This window comes from Anas acuta, chromosome 4 (assembly GCF_963932015.1).
Source record: "Anas acuta chromosome 4, bAnaAcu1.1, whole genome shotgun sequence".
Classification (NCBI taxonomy): Eukaryota; Metazoa; Chordata; class Aves; order Anseriformes; family Anatidae; genus Anas; species Anas acuta.
Genome location: NC_088982.1, coordinates 44109396 through 44129257, shown reverse-complemented (window position 1 = coordinate 44129257; position 19862 = coordinate 44109396). Strand labels below are relative to the sequence as shown.

At 39.6% G+C, this 19862-nt stretch overlaps 1 long non-coding RNA gene across 7 annotated transcripts in view; it reads right to left on the bottom strand.

Annotated features, from left to right (window-relative positions):
- Nucleotides 1–19862, bottom strand: part of LOC137856068 (uncharacterized) — a 216729-nt gene that overhangs the window by 151752 nt on the left and 45115 nt on the right. The window contains exon 1 of one of the 7 annotated variants that reach the window (XR_011096176.1): nucleotides 17956–18378. The exons of the other annotated variants lie outside the window; for them this stretch is intronic. This is a non-coding gene — a long non-coding RNA (uncharacterized lncRNA). Of the gene's footprint in view, nucleotides 1–17955; nucleotides 18379–19862 lie in introns of those variants that run through there. 7 annotated transcript variants of the gene reach the window in all.

Genomic DNA, 19862 nt, shown 5'->3' with positions numbered 1-19862 from the left:
AACAAAAAAAAAAAAAAAAAAAAAAAAAAGATGATCTGTGGTGCTAGCATCCAAGCAGATACGCTGACTGACCGGTACCTCTAACTATGTGCTGATGCAAATCACAGGAATAGTGGGCTGATTAGACCTAGCCAAAATTGAGGCACCTTGCAGACGCCAAAGCAAGCACGGAGGAGCCACTTCTCCCAGGTTCGGAGTGTTGCCACTCCAGGGAGGCCGGGCTCAGCCCAGCTGCCAGCATGGCTCGCTGTCATTACATGGCCCTTTTTTTATTGGGGCTCTGGAATTTAGGATAATGCACACAGTCATGTCAGCTCCCTTTATTAAGGTCCTCCAGAGATTTGTTTGTCACTACATATTTTCATCAGATCAAAGCTATCTCCTAGGTATGTTAGGCAAAGTAGAGAGCATGCTGTACTTTCCCACCTTCTCTCAAAGTTTGAAACAAAGCATTAAGAACCAAGGTACGAGCCATTTATCTGTCAAATAAAGATCAAGGAGAGTTAAGAGCCTCTGGCAAATAAAGATCAAGGCTAGTTAAGGGCCTCTGGCAAAGCTGATGGTGCAGTCTGTCCCCATCCAGCTTTAAAAAGGATTGATACAGAAGCCCTTACTCCTATTACAAAACAGAATTTCTGAAAAGTTTGGATTCATTCCCTTTAAGACCCAGGAAGTTTGGTGTCTGGTTTTCCTCTCAACAGTAACTTCAGCTTCTTCCTTTCCCTTCTGCAACTTTTGCGTGAAAACATCTTGAGTGGCTGTTCAATCATAGGGTACTGAAATAAATCAGAACACTGCAACTCTGAAATGTGTTCCTGTTACCAAAACCAAAAACCCTGACTGAAATAATGTAGATTCCTGTCTGCCTGCTTATGTCTGCAGCCTGGCAAAACTCAGGTTCATAGGCTGCAGGTGTTTAAAAGCTGATGCACAAATCTCTCTCTATGCATACCGCTAGGTAAAAGATGATCATAAAGAAAACGGCTGATCACAGGGAAATAATAATAATAATAAAAAAGATTAAAACTAATTTCTACTGAACATTTGGATTATGAAAGGAAAGAAATACAACTCGAACACCCGTGTCTCTAGAGACTTGAGTTTGGGAACTCTCCATTACAGCCTGGGATACTGAGATTGCATTGCTAGACTGATTAGAATTTATCTGGCTGAACATTTTGCTGTCAGAAAACATGATTAGTGAGAAGGGAAATTGGTTGTAATTGACTTTTTTTTTTCTTAAGTAAAAAAAGGAAAAAATATTTTGTTTCAGCCTTTGTTTTAAGAGAGACCAAGAGAATTATGTATGAAGTATTTAAGGATAAAACATCGTGATTAACTCTGAAAAACAGTTTGAGAATTGCATTCACTGGAAGGATTTTATTAAAAAGATGCATTTTGATTACAAGGAAAAACTCCATTCCTTCCTATGTGAACACATGTCCTGTGAACTAACACAGCATCCTCCTGCTCGTCATCCCTCTGGGGGTGTTTGTGGGAATCCCCAGCCTGGCTGCTATTGGGAAGAGATACAGCCCACAGAGGAGGGTGGGTGCAGGAGAACTAGCGGCCCTGACGAGACCCCAAGGACTGCACCTCGTGTCTCAGATCCCGATACTTAAAATATCTGCTGAAGTGAAAAAATAATGATCCATCAGTATCCAGACACTTCTGTGAAATATCTCATTTCACCATTTTTACTCTAATGAAAAATACAGAGTGCAATTTCAGCCAGAGCTAATTTCTTTATCCAGAGCCAAGTACAAAGTACAGGAGATCACATAACGACATGCGGACAATCCTTCATCCTCATACAGGAAAGTCACCTTGATTTGAAGGCATTACAGTCACTGCTGCTCGGCAGAAGGATTAAGAACCACTCGGTTAATAGTCTGTACCAAAGTCACGACCAACAGCAGACCCCAGCAGCGCAAAGCAGTGCAGAAACCTGACAGGGATTCTACGCTAGGGGAGGAGAAAATATAATTCTCGTAATGAATGCCACTAAAGCTGATTGCAGTGTTTACTGCTAGTAATACCAAACCACCTACCCTTGCCTCTCACTCTGCGTTAGCACCTCTCGTAGAAATTGTCTCCCAGAGTGCACTGAATGCTTGTCATTCACCAAGCCTTCCTTTTTGGAAATGCATCACAAGAATGACTGCATTCAGCGTGTGAACAACTATTGTCTCTGCCTTGACTCATTGGAGCTCATGCGAAACTTCTGAAAGCTGCTGATCGTCACCCTCAGACTGAACGCACTGGGAGCTGTGGATGAGGTACCCACATTTGAGTAGGAGCTTGCATATAAATAAAGGGCAGAACTGCACCAAAACCAAGTACTAAATGCAGACCACACAGCAACATTATGCTTTACACAGATGCAGTCTCACTGGGTCAGCCTGTGATGATCCAGACTTTCATCGCATATATATTCCTTCCGCTGAGGCTCTGGATTTGTCTGATTTTTTTCCTCCCATCCCACTCTTGGTTATTTTTTCTGCCTCTAATCTAGAGCAGTATTTGGAAAAAGGATCACTGAGCATGTATGGGCATCAACATTTAAAAATCTGTGCTCTGCAAGATCCACAATGGAGCCAGACATTGTATCTTGATGGCCAAAGCCTTGGAAATGAAATTTTGGCATGAATCACACAATATCCAAGTACACTGGAGTGGAGTCTGCACATCATAATTCAAATTATTCACATTTGAATGCATTGTAAACTGGTATGAAAACTAATTTACAGAACAGATAAAGGTCATGCAACTATAGAGAAAGTAGAAGGAAATAAACATTTCAGTCAAAGAGAATAAAACTGCGTGGTATGAAATGGTTTTCAGAGATTTTTAAGGTAAATGTATTTTTGCTAAACATGTAAATAGAGCAAAAATGAATATCAAACCTATTGTCTTGTCAGCTTCAAGTGGTTTTCTTTTTAAAATATCTACCTTTCAGACCTTGTGAACCCTTATTTATCTCTACATAGAAATGCTCATTTTTTGAAATACAAAGCTTTTTAGTCATCTAAAAACACCGCCAGGTACCTATGTGCAGATTTTCAATTCCTGTTTTTAAAATAAATAAAATGAAAGTCAAAAGATGTCAGGCCTTCTCAACTCTTTGGAGTAAAATAAAACCAAGTGACTGACAGGTACCCATCCATAAAATATTACTCTAGTGTGTAGATAAGAGCAAAATATCTTTCTTGGAGCTGCTGGCAAGCAGCTAGGCTCTAGAAGAGAGAGGAGATTAAGACAAAGATGGGAGCCAACACAGTGGTTTCTGTTCTTTGCTCTAGATGGCTCCTTTGGCAGCATTTGAGTTTCCTTGCTTTGCCTTTCAGAGGCCTTGTTCCTCCCTGCTCTCTGTTTAAGATGACTTAAGCAGCTCCTTCTACATTCCAGGTTCCGTTCTCCATGCCAGACACCTGAAAATTAGACCTTGCAGAACATAACTCAGAAGCTCTTATCAAATAATTCACATTTTGTAAAAACACCCTGTTAAGTGGCAGAGAAGGGCTATATTTAGAAAGGTGGAGAGCAAGGGAGGAAAAAGATTCAGTAACAAAGCAGACAGTGCATGTCAACACTCTGCACATTAGAAGTGACACTACATCTTTCTTCATTTACAAAAAGAACAGAGTCAATTATTTAGCTATTTGTCCACAGGCTAAAATGATTAAAACATTAAGCTGGACACTTGTGGAGTGAAATGATGTTCACGTAGGGAGCATATATATTTATTATGAGTCAGCCAAGTTCCAGAAAGGGCATGCAGCAACACATACAGCTACTGCTGTCAAACAATGAAGAACTTCCACAAGTCCTTTACTAATTCAACAAGGTATAGCAAAAACACCTTGAGACAGCTAAAATACTCTCTCTACAAATGTGGAAGGTTCACCATACACCGCTGAGGTGTCATTTTGCTGAATCAAATAAATCTTAAGTCTCAGAGGTGAGCTGAAAATTGAGAACAAATGCATGTGCTTGCAACTTTCTTAGATTTAAAATGTTTTAGAGTGGTTTAGAAAATCATAAATGCCTCGATGTATTAGAGTTGCAGTATCCAAACAAACCGAGCAAGGGAGAAAGTGAATCAAAGCCTTTTTATAACGTGCCCTTCTAAAAAACTTCTCAAAATACCAGTCCGAAAGGCTTCTCAGAATGCCGGCAGTACACATAACATCAGAACCCTAGAATCGCTAAGGTTGGAAAAGCCAACATCAGCTGGTCCAACTATCACCCTACTATCTATGTCACCCAATGAACCATGTCCCTAAGCACCACGTCCAACCTTTCCATCCAAGTCACATTAACTCCTCTTAGAAAAAGGGGAAAACACAAGTGCAGCAGGATCCACCTCCCAAGCAAGTAATCTCATCCTCACCAAAATGACTCTCCTTATCCTGAGGCAAGAACTCAAACGGAGCAGGAAGCCTTGCTCCTTCACCACGTGTCCTGGCTGACGGCTGAGCTCTCGCACACGGCCGCCATCCCACTGACCCCTCTCCGAGGCTCGCTGCCACACCTTTCGAATGACTGCTTCAATGTGACAGGCAAAGAGGATGCTTGCCCTTGTGCAAATTTAATATACTGATAGGATTCTGCTTCTGTAAAATTTAGAAGCATATAAATAACAAACCATTACAGTGACAACGACCAAATTTCTATGTTTATAGAATACTGGCAGTTCATAAATATTAAAGTATGCTGTTAGCAACAAACTACAACATATAGATGCTATTTTTTTCCTAGCGATAGGGAAACAGTAACCATCACGGAAATAATTCATTATTTATAGACCTTTGAATTTTAAAGCCACATGACTGCACTACAATTTTCCATTAAAATTCAAAAAAGTATCTGTTTGTTATCCCTTTGATGAATGTGCTAAAGGCAATGGAAACAGCAACTATTGCTGACAGATTTCCCAATGATACAGTGGTATTTGCCACTTAATCATCAATACATTTTTTTAAATGAGTCCTAATATTGCCAAGTAACTCTCATGTAGCTTCATTAAAGCAAAAACATAGGAATCCTGTCACAACTGGAGATTGCAATTATGTATCTTAATTTGCATCACGCAAGTGTTGTGGTAGGGAGAAGCAGGCTCGCAGGCAACCTTCCCCTAGGGCTCGTTACAGGGAAGTTCAGCTGCCTCCGGAGCTAGAAAGGAGCACAAGCAGATTTGTTATCTAGTCAAAGCTTGCCTTGAAAGTATTCTGACAGCTCCCAGAGTCCTTCAGCTAATTTATGTGACCTTTGCAGTCACAATCTTTTCTCTTTCAAACTCACTGGGAACCACCACACTAGTTTTGATGGGGAAAAAAAAAAAAAAAAAGTTGTCCTTCCTGTGATGCATTTGGTCAGAAAGCTCCTGACTGCAGACCTGAATGGAGCAAGAAATAAAACAAAACCAAACCAAAACCAAACCACAAAAAAAGTAGCCAACCCAAGTTATGCAGAAAAACCAAACTGGAAAAATAAGTAATAAATTAATTTTCTATACTTAATTCTCCCCACGCTACAGTAAATTTGGATATTATATTAACAGCACTGTGACCATCATGGAGACTAGTTTCTATCCAAATTTTAGATGATTCTGATACAAGATTTCTAAACTAGGAAGCTTGGAAAGAAAAAGTTGTTCCTTCAGGGTTTGTTCAAACAAGATTCTGTCACCTTAACTCAAAAATGACTTCTCCATCAAACTCTAAGCAAAATTTCCCTGAATGTTTTTGTGAGGATGTAGAGATCAGGACTAACTATAAGGCCGGGAAGGACACACTTTAGAAGCTTCACTGGCACTGAAAATTACAGAGGAAACTGGTCTATCAGGCTCAAGCTGACTTCCAAAATCCTTCCAGATTTGCATTTTCCTCCCATCGAGTCTTCCTCCCACCTTTGAGTATTTTAACAAGTTGTGCCTGCACTATCCTGTTACGGTGCCCAGGGCGTGCCTTCACCAAAAATGCTGTGCCGGCCTCGAGCCTCACTCGGGGTTTCATAAACGCAGCCTTGCTGGAGTCCTCGCTGGAAGGATCCCCACAGGGTCAGAAAGACGACATCCTGTGGGAAGGACCCCACACAGAGCAGGGACAGAGTGAGGAGGAAGGAGCAGAAATCCACGTTGCCACTGAATAGAATAGTTTCTCTTCCCCATACCAAGAGAGATGTTCCTCAAAACAGCCTTTTAAAACTTTTAGGCATGTTTTTAAAATACATTGATCCAAGAATGGCACAACTGCAATTTAATAGCGAAGAAACGGAAAGCAAAAATTACAGCAGTCACTGAACGGCCAGCTAGAAGGCCACAGTGGTGCATCCCTGTGAATGGCAAATGTTTGAAGGAACATTCATCTAATCTTAAATTTAAATCCCTTGGATTCAGAAAGGTGGGTTTGGTTGGCTGCATTAGAGTTTATAGCTACATCCGCAAATGAATTGCTATTTATAGCTACATCCGCAAATGAATTGCTAAATTACCAAACATTGGAAATCTCCACGGAAATTTGTGTCTGAGAATGAGAATTGTTCAGAGTTCACATGGAAAGCAGAAGCTAGGCATGGTGAGAACTGGAGAGGCTGTGACAGCTGCTTAGAGTTTTAAAACTCTTAAAGTTTTAAAGACTCAGAGTTTTAGAACTGCAAAGTTTTCTGTCACATGTGGCACCCAGGAAACACCTTCACTGCACACAGTGTGTGCACAACACGGTGCTTCGGCTGCATTAGCGATACGCTCTGTTTCCCCACAAACATCAGGAGAAGAGCACACTGAGGGGGAACTTTTCAGGCTAACTAAGGGGATTTTCCCTCCATATGCAATCAGGAGGAAGACAAAAGGACAGCATCAGACTATTGTTACCCACATTTACTCTTCTGTACTTTCACATACCATTTTTTTTCCTTAAGTAAGGGTACCATTAATGTGCTGTTAAGAAGGAAAATCAATCTGCTTCTTGCAAACAAATATGACAGCAGCAGAGGTGAAAATTCTCATTACTCTTTCAACACAAAGTTGAGACTTAGAAAAGACTGCTTATATAGAAGCTCTTTTGTGTCAAATATACAAAGTGTGGGCATCTTCAGAAGCGCTGAGAATGTTCTTATCAAACTATCAAACCTTGTCAAAACTTGCACAGCTTCAGGTTTTACAATAACCTCAGATCCAAGCTTCAGTTGTCAACAATTTGCTAACCCAATTGTGAGAGAATCTCTGCTTTGTTAAAACCTAACCTGTTTGCTCTGGAATTGGGCTTTTTTGTTTGTTTTTGTTCTTGTTGGTTATTTTGTTTGAAACTGGAGCTGAATCCAAGATTCAATTTCTCCAATTCTTTGTGAGAGAAAGAAACAGAGAGAGAGGCAAATGCTTTAAAAAGAAAAATGCAGATGCTTTAAAAATTTATCGCAGGGATCTGGAGGCAAAAAAACAGCAAGCAGTGGTATGTTCAAATGGTGCATTTTGGGGGAAATTTCTATAGTGCAGTCTACAGAATACTAGATTATTTGAACCTATTATAGAATTTTCACATGAAAGAAGCATGTTTAGTGGAACTCTTTCTTTAATCGAAATTCCAAGTGTTTATGAAACAATCAAGAAGGACTTGATCTTTTCTGGTTTTAGCTCTTTATTAAAGATTACCAGAATTAAGGAGAACTCATCTGAGGACATACCAGATTCCATTAGATCAGATGCTCAATGCTAATTTCCCAAGATGGTGCTGTTTCATAGTGCAGAGACTTGAGCTGTTCTATCACATTAACTTCTACAGGATGTACTGTCCAGAGAACTAGAGAGAAGGACAGAAAAGATCTAATGCAGACACACACTGCTTCCTCTGTATTAACCTCTTTTAAGTAATTTCGTCAGATTTGCATAGAGCTCAGGAGATCTGTACATTCAGGAAGCACTTTTATTTTCCCCCCTCAGGGAAAAGGGACAGGGGTAAAAGGCCTCTGTGTCCCAAGCATTTGTATTTAGTTCTGATGATTACAAGTGATGAAGCTCTCCTTTTATTTCTGCATGAGATACCAGTGCCCTTAAGTAGCAAGAATGGAAGAATCTGTCAGGATCTGAATTTGCGTTGAACTGCAGCCAGTCTAAGGAAGACCTACTTGCACAGAGGGAACTGCTGGCTACTACAGGAAAACGTGGTAGCAGTTGGTAGCGTACAAAGTTCCAAACGAGCAGTCCAGAACACATTATCAGGAAATATCCCCAAATGAATTTCCAGCACTGAGAGCAAGGTGAGCCCGCAGAATGTGCCCAGGAACCTGAGGTCAGTTAATGAAATGAAGACCTCCAAATTGTACTGCAAGATGAACCTGGAAGCCTAAATGCCCCTGGGAAAAAATGGTGCAACACAAGCACTCCCACACTTCTCCTGGAAAGAAACATTCAAGGTGCTGAGTGACGTCCCTAGCACTTAGAAACGCACTGAAACATGGAAACATTCTTTTAGCAAGAGAAACCATTCCTTTCATATGAATTTATCCTTTTCAACTGCTCAGATCAGCAGCTGATTAAATCATAGCTCCATTTCCTCTATATCAGGTGCAAAGACAAAAATGTGAAGACTGCCATTAAGTCTTTTCTCTTAGCTGTGTGTCACCTCCTCTTAAGATCTCACAATGTATTGCAGTACACAATATACTGCACAACGTATTTGCAGCACAAAATGGTTTAACCACACCAAGCTGACATAACACTGCCACAAGGTAAAACTGCACACACTATATTAGATTTACCTTCTCTTCCTTAATTGCAAGCTATGTTTCAAGAAAACTTAGCTGAGGACTAAGATGATAAGTTCAAGCGGATGCAGAACAAAGTGATCTGTCCTAAAGTCACCTCTGCTTTAGTTACCTTATCATTTTTGCTAAATAAATGTGTTGGTTGTTTTTTTTTTCCCCACAATCTCTCCATGTTGACTAAAACCAAACCAAAATAATTTAGTCTTGCAAATTCCTTACTGAGCCCAAAAGTAAACTGTTGCAAGCGCAGACCTACAAAACCTCTGAAGCCATAGATCAGTTGGTGCCAGTACATACAGAAGGACCTGAATGTCCTACAATATTCAGGTTTAAACAGAAGATAAGAACTATCCTCAATCTCAAGAAGGCATACCAACAAGAAGTCCCTACCTATACAACCTATAGGGAATGGAAAACAGCATTTATGATGTACCCAGTCAGAATCAGTGCTCAAAAGGCAGCCTGAGGGACTCCTAGCTATTCATGAAGTAGCTGCCTTCTCCTGAACAGTCACCTTGTTGCAGTACAGCCTACCTGTCCATCCACCAAATTGAGAAAGGGCTGAACTCATCTGGACAAGCTGCAGATCCTTTCCTTTTCTCAAAGTCAAGCCTGAATCCTGCACTGTAATTCCAAGACATCATATGACATAAAAGAAACATGGTTTGCAAATTGTCCCTCAGGATGGAAGAACTCCATAACTTTAGATTCAGAGTTTACAGAACTCCTGCAAATTCATGCCAGTTAATGAGGCTGAACTGGTCTAAATCAGGGGAGATTCCAGTCCTGAGAGTCTCATTTTCAAAATGTAATGTACCATGTATTTATCGGAGCAGGACACCATTTTGTTAATGTTTGTTTATTCTGTTACCCCAGCATTTGGCAAACTGCTTACACGTCCAAGACATTTAGTGTTACTGCTTGTTAGGGTGTACGTGGAGCTGTAAGATAGCTAGAGCTTGATTCATAAAACTAGTTATGAGTGTTCTGTAAATTTGTCATGGATCTCTTATACAGCAGTCAGACTGCAGGCTGAATGTTTGATTCAAAGAAAAGAATACCTGTATTATATGAAAAGATTGTAAAATGCCAGTCAGGTGCTGGGAAACTGCAGCTCTGCGTAGAATTATGGCCTTGGGAAAACGCCCCCATTTGACCACTGAAAGATCTAATCGCATATCGGACCACCTCTTTTCCTCTTAAGACATGCCAGTGGTTGTCTGAGTGATGATAAATATACGGGATTTTTCTCTCAGTTTCTTGAGGCTGAAAGCACCCCCTGCAAAGGACCCAAAGGTAAGCCCTTGACCCATTTATTTCCCAAAGACTCACAAATGCAGGTCTGTCAGCATGGAGGATCTCCAGTTCCTCAGACGCCCACCTCCCGTGTCATACACTCCCCCTTTACCTAGTCTCCCAGTGACTTCTATGGTTTGCAGTGATCTTTGGAAGCATATTGTCCCTCCCCTTTATGGGAAAATGCTGGAGATTTTCTTCCTTTTCCCAACCATTTACCAGCATTTAATGAATGGTATCTGTATCCCCTACTCTGCCTGGTGTCCCTACAGAATCCCGAACTCAGAAGACAGATTGCGACAAGATTATAAAGTGAGGGAAGGGGGCTGGGGATGCACTAGCTACTTATTCCCTCTGGAATTTAGAATGCTTAAAAAAAAAAAAAAAAAAAAAAAAAAAAAAAAAAAAAAAAGCTATGCTACCTATGCAGCCGTAGCAGTTTGTCAGCTTCTTAAATCAGCTATTCATTCTCTCTCCCTTTGCATAATTCTTCCATCCCTTTTAATATTTTTAAATGTCTACTGAGACTATTAAACTAAAAAAAAATAATCGTCGTATAACTTAAGACATATAAGTTGCTATGTTTTTGGAAACTGAATAGAATTCATTAGAGACATACATTTACCACTGGCTTCTGATCTTTCTGGAATTACCTATTCTTCAGAACACCATAATGAGAGTTTTAATAAAAACTGGTTCCTATATGCCAAAGCATTAATTCTTGTGAAATGGAAATCATCTTATCTTAAAGAGGATGAATAGGGCGTAGGACATCATGAATTACCTTTGGTAGAAAAAGTCTCTTTCAAAGCTATCAAGCAATGAAGACACTTTCTACAGCATCTGCTCTCATTTTTATGAGTGGACTTTGCTATTGGCTTCATTTTCTTTTCCAATTTTCTTTTGTAGCAGAGAGCCCAATCAAAATGGGAATTGATGCATCTGCTGCAGGATGAACAACATCCTTCAGCTTCCCCTAAAACAAACAATGATTCAGGAGGTCCAGGACATCTTAGAGCCCATTTGCATTCCTGCAAGATGAGTCCCACATATATTCTCATCACCACACTGATTATGTGAGACATCAAACAGTTAAAAATAATAGAGAAGCCTCATCAAAAAAAAATACGTCAGATTTCTCTCAAGTCTGGATACAAGTCCAAATTGTATCAATCGTCCCCCTTCCAATGAATCCAAACACATCCTAGAGTAATGATATTTCATAATTGTTATCAATGTGTTTTTTTTGGGGGGGGAGCTGTAACCTGATGCCCATATAATGCCATTTTTGTTTTCAGAGGACAGTGGGCCTTTCTGAAAATTGGATCCTTTCAAGATGTGTCAAATAGGACATATAAAACTGAGGCATGTAAAAACAGTAGTCAGTATTATTTTTTTCCTGGAGCTCAGGAAAGAGCTTTAAAATACAGAAATCAAGTTGTGCAATTGGATATCATTATTACAAATAATAATAAAATAATAATAACCGCCAGTGAAGAACTCTCAGCTGGATACAGGCATGCAGCAAACTTGAAAGTAAAATGCAAGAAATGTTACAAACAGAAAGCTGCATACTCCCTCAACCCTTGTGAATGAAGGTGGTTTACAGCCTGCTTTGTAGCCTAAATATCTAGCGAGCATCCTGTCTCTTTACTGTTCAAAGTTATGGGTGTTTAGAAACATAATTTTCAAAGTCACATTGCTTTATGACTGTTCATCTGTCTAAAGACTAATTAACTGTGACAAGCTGACCATTAGGAAAAAACATTCATACATATGACAAGATGACAGATGTTTTAACACAAATACAATGTCACCCTAAAAGAGATGTGACAGGTTTAAGTTTCAATTAATTAGAGAAGTTTTAGAATACAATAATCATTTTCAAACCAGTGAACCCTGTTAGAGGAGGAATACAGTATTCCTTGTTTTAAACAGCCACTTTATTCTCAAAAGCAAGTGAGCTAAAAAGAAGGCATTACTTTTATGCACTGCAATCTGTTCTCTTTCCATACTCTGCCTTTACTGATCGAGTAAACCACTCTGACTTCTTTTATTTTAATTTACTCAGAGAAGTCAGAGATGATAGAAAAAAAAAAGAACATAGCATTTAATTTCAGGTATTTTATGGTCAGCAATGTAAAATAATCCTCAACCTTAGAATCCTTATTTCTAATGATGCATAAAATTGAGCTCATCATTCTATTTTAGAACATAAAATCTGAAATATTTGAGGGAATCAAAACCTAGTAACCAAGACTCCACATTCCTGTGTCTTTTCCCAGACCCCATACTTCTATTTCTTTTATGGTTTTCCTACACACACACAAAAAGCTTTCGATAGTATTTACTTACCCTGTCTTCTTTTCCTGTATTCAAGAACTTACACAAACGTGAGTGATCTTGAATTCTGAATACTCTGAAAGCCCTGGAGCTTTCAGGAGAGCCTCATGGACACATTTTAAGCTTCCCCTCATCCGACTGCCAGAGCTTGGCACCCCTACTACCATTACCCTGGTTCATCCCCTGTATTCCATACGTCAGTGGCCTGCTAAGGAAATATGGCAATCGCTGTAAGAAAGTCACATCTTTTCTTTAAATGTAATAGATGGACTAATGTCTAGAAACAACTGGTATGACTGCGAAAAAATGTCAGAAGTACCGTAAGAAACCTTAAACTATGTTGTAAAGATGCATGGGAAGAAGTATCTTCTGGCTAGTGCTCCGAAGGACATAGCAGAACATTCGTACCTTGAGCACATTCACTTTGATACTGCATTTGTTTATTTATTCATTCAAAAACAGATTAAATGTTCTTGTGAGTGATGAATTGCAGTTTTCCAAGATGAAAAACTGCCCTCACCTTTTGCCTGCACAAGGAAAATAAAATAAAACAATTAATTTCCATTTATTGAAACTCATTAATAAAAACTCCCAGCACCGGTCTGTTAACTTAGATTCAGATTACACCTAATGTAATAGCAGAACTCATTTCGGCATTAGTATTTATTCGGTTGCTTCCACAGAGCCCTTGGAAGTAACAGCATTCTGTCAAAATTCTAGGCAGAAGCTTGCACTACTGAAATCACATTTTGTAAAGCTTCCCTTTTTGGAACTGTTCTTATTTGCTCAATAAGGCCTCATAACAACCATGTGAGTGGAAAAAAAAAAAAAAAAGGAGAGATGGGGTGGCCACACCATTTTTATTTTATTTTATTTTTTTTATTTTTTTTTTTTTTACATCCGTGCACAGTAGCAGGATACAGATTAAATTTCAATACTACCTAATGGTTTTTTATATATATATATATATATATATATATATATATATATATATATATATCCCTTAGATATGAGCCCAGCATCCTCCTCTCTCTTACAGACCGACAAGCAGACCACAGCAGGAGAGAATATTCTGCGCTATGCGAGGATTAATGTAGTGGATATTTACTCACATAGATCACTGGTGATCTAGAAGAGGAATTCTGCATATTGACTTGTTACATAGAGATTACCCTAAGCCAAAGGAAATGGGTTTTCCTTAATTAATCTACCAAAAAATACCATTTTGTTCAATGCAGCACCTCCTGATTTTCTTCCACTAAGGCTAGACTCTACCCTACAAAGTCCACATCCTTGCTTATGTTACTTCAAGTCCGGGAGTTTTGCCCAGGCCTTAATTCTGTACATAAAGGACATACAAAAAAGATAGAGGAGTTAGCATGGCTAGTATGAGTTTGTCCTGTGGTGCTTAATACTATCATTTTCATCTTTCTGAAAAATGTTACACAATTCAGAGTCTGGAAAAGCCAATTGTAAAAATCAATGTGTTATAAGGGATATTATTGTGATTTACAATTTTGCCAGTCCCTTAAATATTTATGTTTTTTCAGGGTAGTCTAGCATCTATGCAATAAACAAGAACTACTTAAATACTAGGCAAGAGAAAGTATCAACAATAACGTCCAGTAATAACGACAGTAACCATGTACATAGATTTAAACATTTTTTAAAAAATACTCTTTGCACTGTAGAGTAGTTTCAAATAGTGGAAAACTAAGGTAACTTGACAAGTTCCATACGCTGCTGCAGAGCTCTGCTGATACTCTGAAGCTGTCTTAGAGGGGAAATATAGGCAGAAGCAGAGTATGAAAGAACATAATCGGGGTATAAGAGCAGCTATCCTGCAATATTTATCATCATTAGCAGCTAGTTACAGGACTGCTTTGAGTCGTGTACTTCCTGTAGACCTAATAGCACCCAGCTGTGCTGTTAAACAGGACAGTCCTTCCAAAACTCTCTAAAGTTTTTTTAATGTACAGGTTTTTGGAATTTTAGAATATCCCCTGCCAATGGATGAATTCTAAAATGTCCTTATGTGGTGCTTAAAAAATAACTTCTGTTTAAGTGTTCAGTCTGATGAGTTTCTCATTTGTGTGCCAAGGGAAATAGCGAGTGATCTTTCCCTAGCTACTTTTCCCGTGCTTTCCACCACCTTACAGGCCTCTCACATTCTCTTCGGTTGCCTCATTTCTAGGCGAAGCAGCCTTAATCTCTCTTCAGTCTCTGCTCATGTAAGAACCATCCCATATGGCACTTCACCTGTTCTAGTTCTACTGTATGTTTTTCAGAGTTATGCATTGTTAAGCATGCTTTCATTTTATCCCCTTTCCAGCTCATTCATGAACACGGTAAATGGTAAGAGTCCCACAGTCAAAGTGCTAGAAGATTCTGATAGTTACCTCTCTCCATAGCTGACCATTTTTACCTCAAATTCATTTTCTGTCTTTAAGTAACTATTCATCCACAGGAAGACCTTTCTACTTACTTCATCAAGCTTAATTGCTTCAAGATCAGTTTATAAGAGCTATTTTCAAAAGATTTTTGAAGGAGCTCAGCATGCTGCACGAAGCAAATCGTTATCCTAAAATCATGCTCATTGATACAATTAAAAAAACACAATACCTAGCAGATCGGTGAGGTATAGTTATTCTTCAAAGGGGAAAAAATATGACAATACTGTCTATAAACACATTTAATCCATGTTTATAATAAATAATTACAATTCATTTATTTCTACTGACATACCCGGAGTACAATTTAAACCTTCTGAGCTGATTTTCCTGACAGATCTTAAAAAATGTGCGTCATTCTCATTTCTAAGTTGAGATCACCATAAGCAGAAGATTTCACATCTTAGCTCAGTAATTTGTTAACTGAGAGACCCCTCCTCACTACGGGCTTCGAGACATGCACTACAGATTCGTGTAGAGACTGGTGAAGATTGCAAAGGTTTGAACTCATTAATAAACACTAAATACAACATTTAGGCCTTGCAGAAGAAAAGAATGGCATTCAGTAGTAGGCTCTAACTCTTTATTAAGAAGGGGAAAAGCCTGTTCCTTATCTGAATGTGAGCATGTAAACGCGTTAAAAGTGAACTGTGTCTGTACTGGACATATACTGCTTTGGAGCAGGTTGGAAGCAAATTCCCCAATCATTCCCATTTACCACTCAGTGGTTTTGCCCATAGAGTGGGGATTTGGGATACCCAAACCATGAACTCCTTTCAGAAGAAGCTAAACTGAGAGGTTCCTCTGTCTGAATCAGGGACTGGACTGTTCAGCACCTTGAACTGTATTCCAGACCCCATACAATGCAGATGTGGGGGCTTCAGCATCTAATTCTTCAATTCTTACCATTGTTATTGTGCCAAATGACTTGCTCGTATAAAGAAAACCTCCTTGAACACTTTGGAACTTAAAATCAAGTTCCTACACCACTGCCTCATGTTAGCCATTACACGGCCAAAGCTTTCAGTTAAAATTCATTCTGCTTTGCACAGAACCAGGGATAAAAAATTAGAAGGTCTTACATGGACCCTAACTCTTGAATGACCAATAGAAATAAGATTTATAAACCCAGTAGTAGTTCCAGGCTTTCTCCCTTCTGAGACCAGAAAGTTGGCTAAGTCAAAATGTGGGAATAATTTATGAAGTATATGAGGTACTTTCTTTTTCTGCTCAGTCTTTGCATTGCAAGCAGTGCTAGCAGAATACTGTGCCCTCAGAGCACGCTTATTTCAATACTCCTCTTGAATCACAGCAGTTATACATCTTAAAGTACAGAGAGCTCCACATACACGCGTCTGTTGTCCTTGCAGACTCCACACTATAAGCGAGATCACTTACTGGGAATTATTTTAAGGCGCATCTGAAATTTATGTCAGAATTCAAAGAGGCTTTTCTACACATTTCTCAATCATCGCATTAAAAAACTGCATCCCTGCTCTTGTTTTTCCCATTACTGTTCATATTCCCAAACTCTACCAATTAGATGTACTAAAACCAGTTGTAATTTAAAATTCAATTGCTTAAATTCAATTGAATCAGCAGTTGAAAGATCTCTCTCAAAATTCTCGAGTCAGAGTTAACCGAGTTTAGGTATTTTTCAGACAAATTGGCAGGGGACTAATTAAATTTCCAATGTTTTTATTTGCTTGTTTTGAACCCAGATAATCTTCTGTTCTGTTCAGTTGGCTTGCCTTCTAGCACTCACAAATTGAAAAACAAAAATCAACATCATTAGTATTCTTTGTACCTCAACTATATTCTCACACATTTGCCTTGCTGTGAGAACTTCCTTCTCTTAAGGACGACTGCGCCTATAGTAGCACATGGTACTTCTGCAAGAATTTTATCTGAGGTGAAAGTGAATAAGGGGGAGTGAACATGCATGATTATTTTATTATTGTACAGCATCTTCAGCAACTAATTTTTTTCTACCACATTTTATCACTGAAACAGGTAGTCAGGGCCATATCCACGTCCCACTGTAGCAGAAGGAAGTTTTTCTACTAGTATCGATAGCAACTGAAGTGTTGAACTTTGTATAAAAGGTTCTCAAAGATCTTTGCTTCAAAATGCTTGTCTGATCTGTTCCTTTTATATTTATGCTCAAATTTAGGACTGAATTTATCATTAAAAAAATAAATAAAATTCTGTGTCTTTTCTAGTCTGAAACATTTGGAACTTTGTCCAATTTGTAATTTTCACAAATATTATGGTATTTAAAACCCTACACTTGCTCTGTCATGCCGGAGTAGAAATACACCATTCTGAGCACTGGCCTACCTGTGAGCGCGCAGCAGCAAGGCAGCAGGAAGGAGGGGAGGAGAGTACAAACCCCGCACCCCTCCTTGGTTAAGAAATGCAGCCAAGTCTACTTTTCCACAGTTGTTTGTGCCTCTCATCCTCAGGGAGTGAAATCCCTTTCTTGTTTCCTCCAAAAGTGAAACAAAGCCGGCCCACTACAGCACTGTTTGAAGGTCCCAATTCTTCTCACTACTCATGCGCTGCTTTATGGAAACGTTCAACACACAGAGGTCTTCTTTGTTTGTTCATTTTCCCCCTTTTCTTCCCATTCTCCAGTGGGTCTGCTGTTTAAAAGGCAATTCTGAACAACTTTTGCTATTGTATAGCTAACCGTTTTAGCAAAAGAAAAAGCATAAGCAGCTCACAAAATAAAATCTATATGGCAAGTGTCTCACTGGCTTGCTTTACAATTCAACAGACAATGGCTCTCAATGCTGAAAGTTTTGGACAATAGTGTCAATACAGAACTGTGGAAAAACTAGAAATTAATGTACAAAGAATAGTGAACCATAATGTGTGGAACAACCACACGTATCAGTACAGGCTGGGGGATGACCTGCTGGAGAGGAGCTCTGAGGAGAAGGACCTGGGGGTCCTGGTGGAAAACAAGTTGACCATGAGCCAGTACTGTGCCCTGGTGACCAAGAGGGCCAATGGGATCCTGGCGTGCATTGAAAGGAATGTGGCCAGCAGGTCAAGGGAGGTGATCCTCCCCCTCTGCTCTGCCCTGGTCAGGCCTCACCTGGAGTACTGTGTCCAGTTCTGGGCTCCCCAGTACAAGAAAGACAGGGATCTCCTGGGAAGAGTCCAGCGGAGGGCCACAAAGATGATATGGGGCCTGGAGCGTCTTCCCTATGAGGAAAGGCTGAGAGACCTGGGTCTATTCAGCCTGGAGAAGAGAAGACAGAGGGGATCTCATCAATGTGTATAAATACCTGAGGTGTGGGAGACAGAGGGATTTGGCCAACCTCTTTTCAGTGGTTTGTGGGGACAGGACAAGGGGCAATGGCCACAAGATGGAGCACGGGAAGTTCCGCACTGACATGCGAAAGAACTTCATGGTGAGGGTGACGGAGCACTGGGACAGGCTGCCCAGGGAGGTTGTGGAGTCTCCTTCTCTGGAGATATTCAAGGCCCGTCTGGATGCCTACCTGGGCAGCCAGCTCTAAGGAACCTGCTTTGGCAGGGGGGTTTGACCTGATGATCTTTTGAGGTCCCTTCCAACCCCTACAGTTCTGTGATTCTGTGAAAAATATATGAACTACATATAACGCATTCCAAGTAATTCATCACAATATAAAACACAAGGTTAGTTGAAATAAAGACAACAGTCCTCAGAAGTTTTCCTTAGAGACCAATAATTTGTCAGCACAAATGATATTAGTGTTCTGCGGATGCTGAGTTTGAGATTTATCATTCTCAAACGGGCAAAACAGACAAGGTTAATTCTCAGGATCTGGTCCTGAACCTAAGTACTCTATGCTCCCTCTGCAATATACTGTCTTAACCAATAGCGTTTATGACTCTGTTTGTCATTTGCTTCTGCGTCCGAGCCTTTTGATCATGGAGCTAAAGGAATCATCTCTGCCTGCAATATGGGAGGCACATATATTTCAATGCTATAAACACTGAAATTTACTGCCAAAATTACAGTGATGTTTGTGAAGATAAACCCTCCTGGAAGTAGCTGGTTTCACGCAGGAACCAAAGGCTGGAGTTAGGGAGGACATCAGCAAAGTGACTCGGTCTGCGCATTCAGCCTGACGCCTCACCTCCACTAGTAAGACTGCCAAGCACAAGAGCAATACAGATGGGACAGTTACTAGCCTTAAAACATCTGTCCTTGTACCTACATTTACAGCATGTAATATTTGTCATTCCCGTACTGTACAACTGTTACGTGTTTGTTAGAGACAGAAAGTAGAATTGACATCATAGACAAAACAGGATGACTTCTATGACCACAGGAGGAATCAGCATTTCAAAATATATTTACAGGACTCACTTTTTTGCAGTCCATGAGACTTTTTATAAATATAAGGAATTAGGAACTAGCAACTCTCTTGTCCTTTGCTATTTACCCCCAAGAAAAATTACAACAGACAAAACTCATGCAAGAATTCTGTCGGTCAGGGACTAAAGCAATTCTCCTGAATCTCAGTAGAACATCTCAAACAAAATATTGTCCTTTTAAACTCACTAATTCCTGAAATGCAAGATAGTCCTTTACCACATGGCTTTCTCTTTATCAGAGAGAACAAAAGCAAAACGTACCCCACTGCTGTTGCCAGAAATAGTAGCTCATGCCAATCATTAGCAGGAGGTGCAGAGACTGAAGAACAGGCAAAGAAATAACTCCAGGTCACGATCTGGAATGATTTCTCTAGATGATCAATAGTGAAAAGGGGTTAAAAAGAAAACTATTATCATACAAAGGACATTTTCTCTGAGCTCTTCAAGTGTACACATGGCCACAGACAGTTAAACTGAAAGTGCATCTTTCCTATTCCTATTGCTGATAGTGCCCTTTCCTAGTGCTATTCAAATCCTTTAAGTTTTCATGGTTTGGCTAATCCTATTTCTTTTTAAATCTCATTAAGTCCCTCCTTATGCATTATGGATATTGAAAAGAATGAACATGCACCTTGC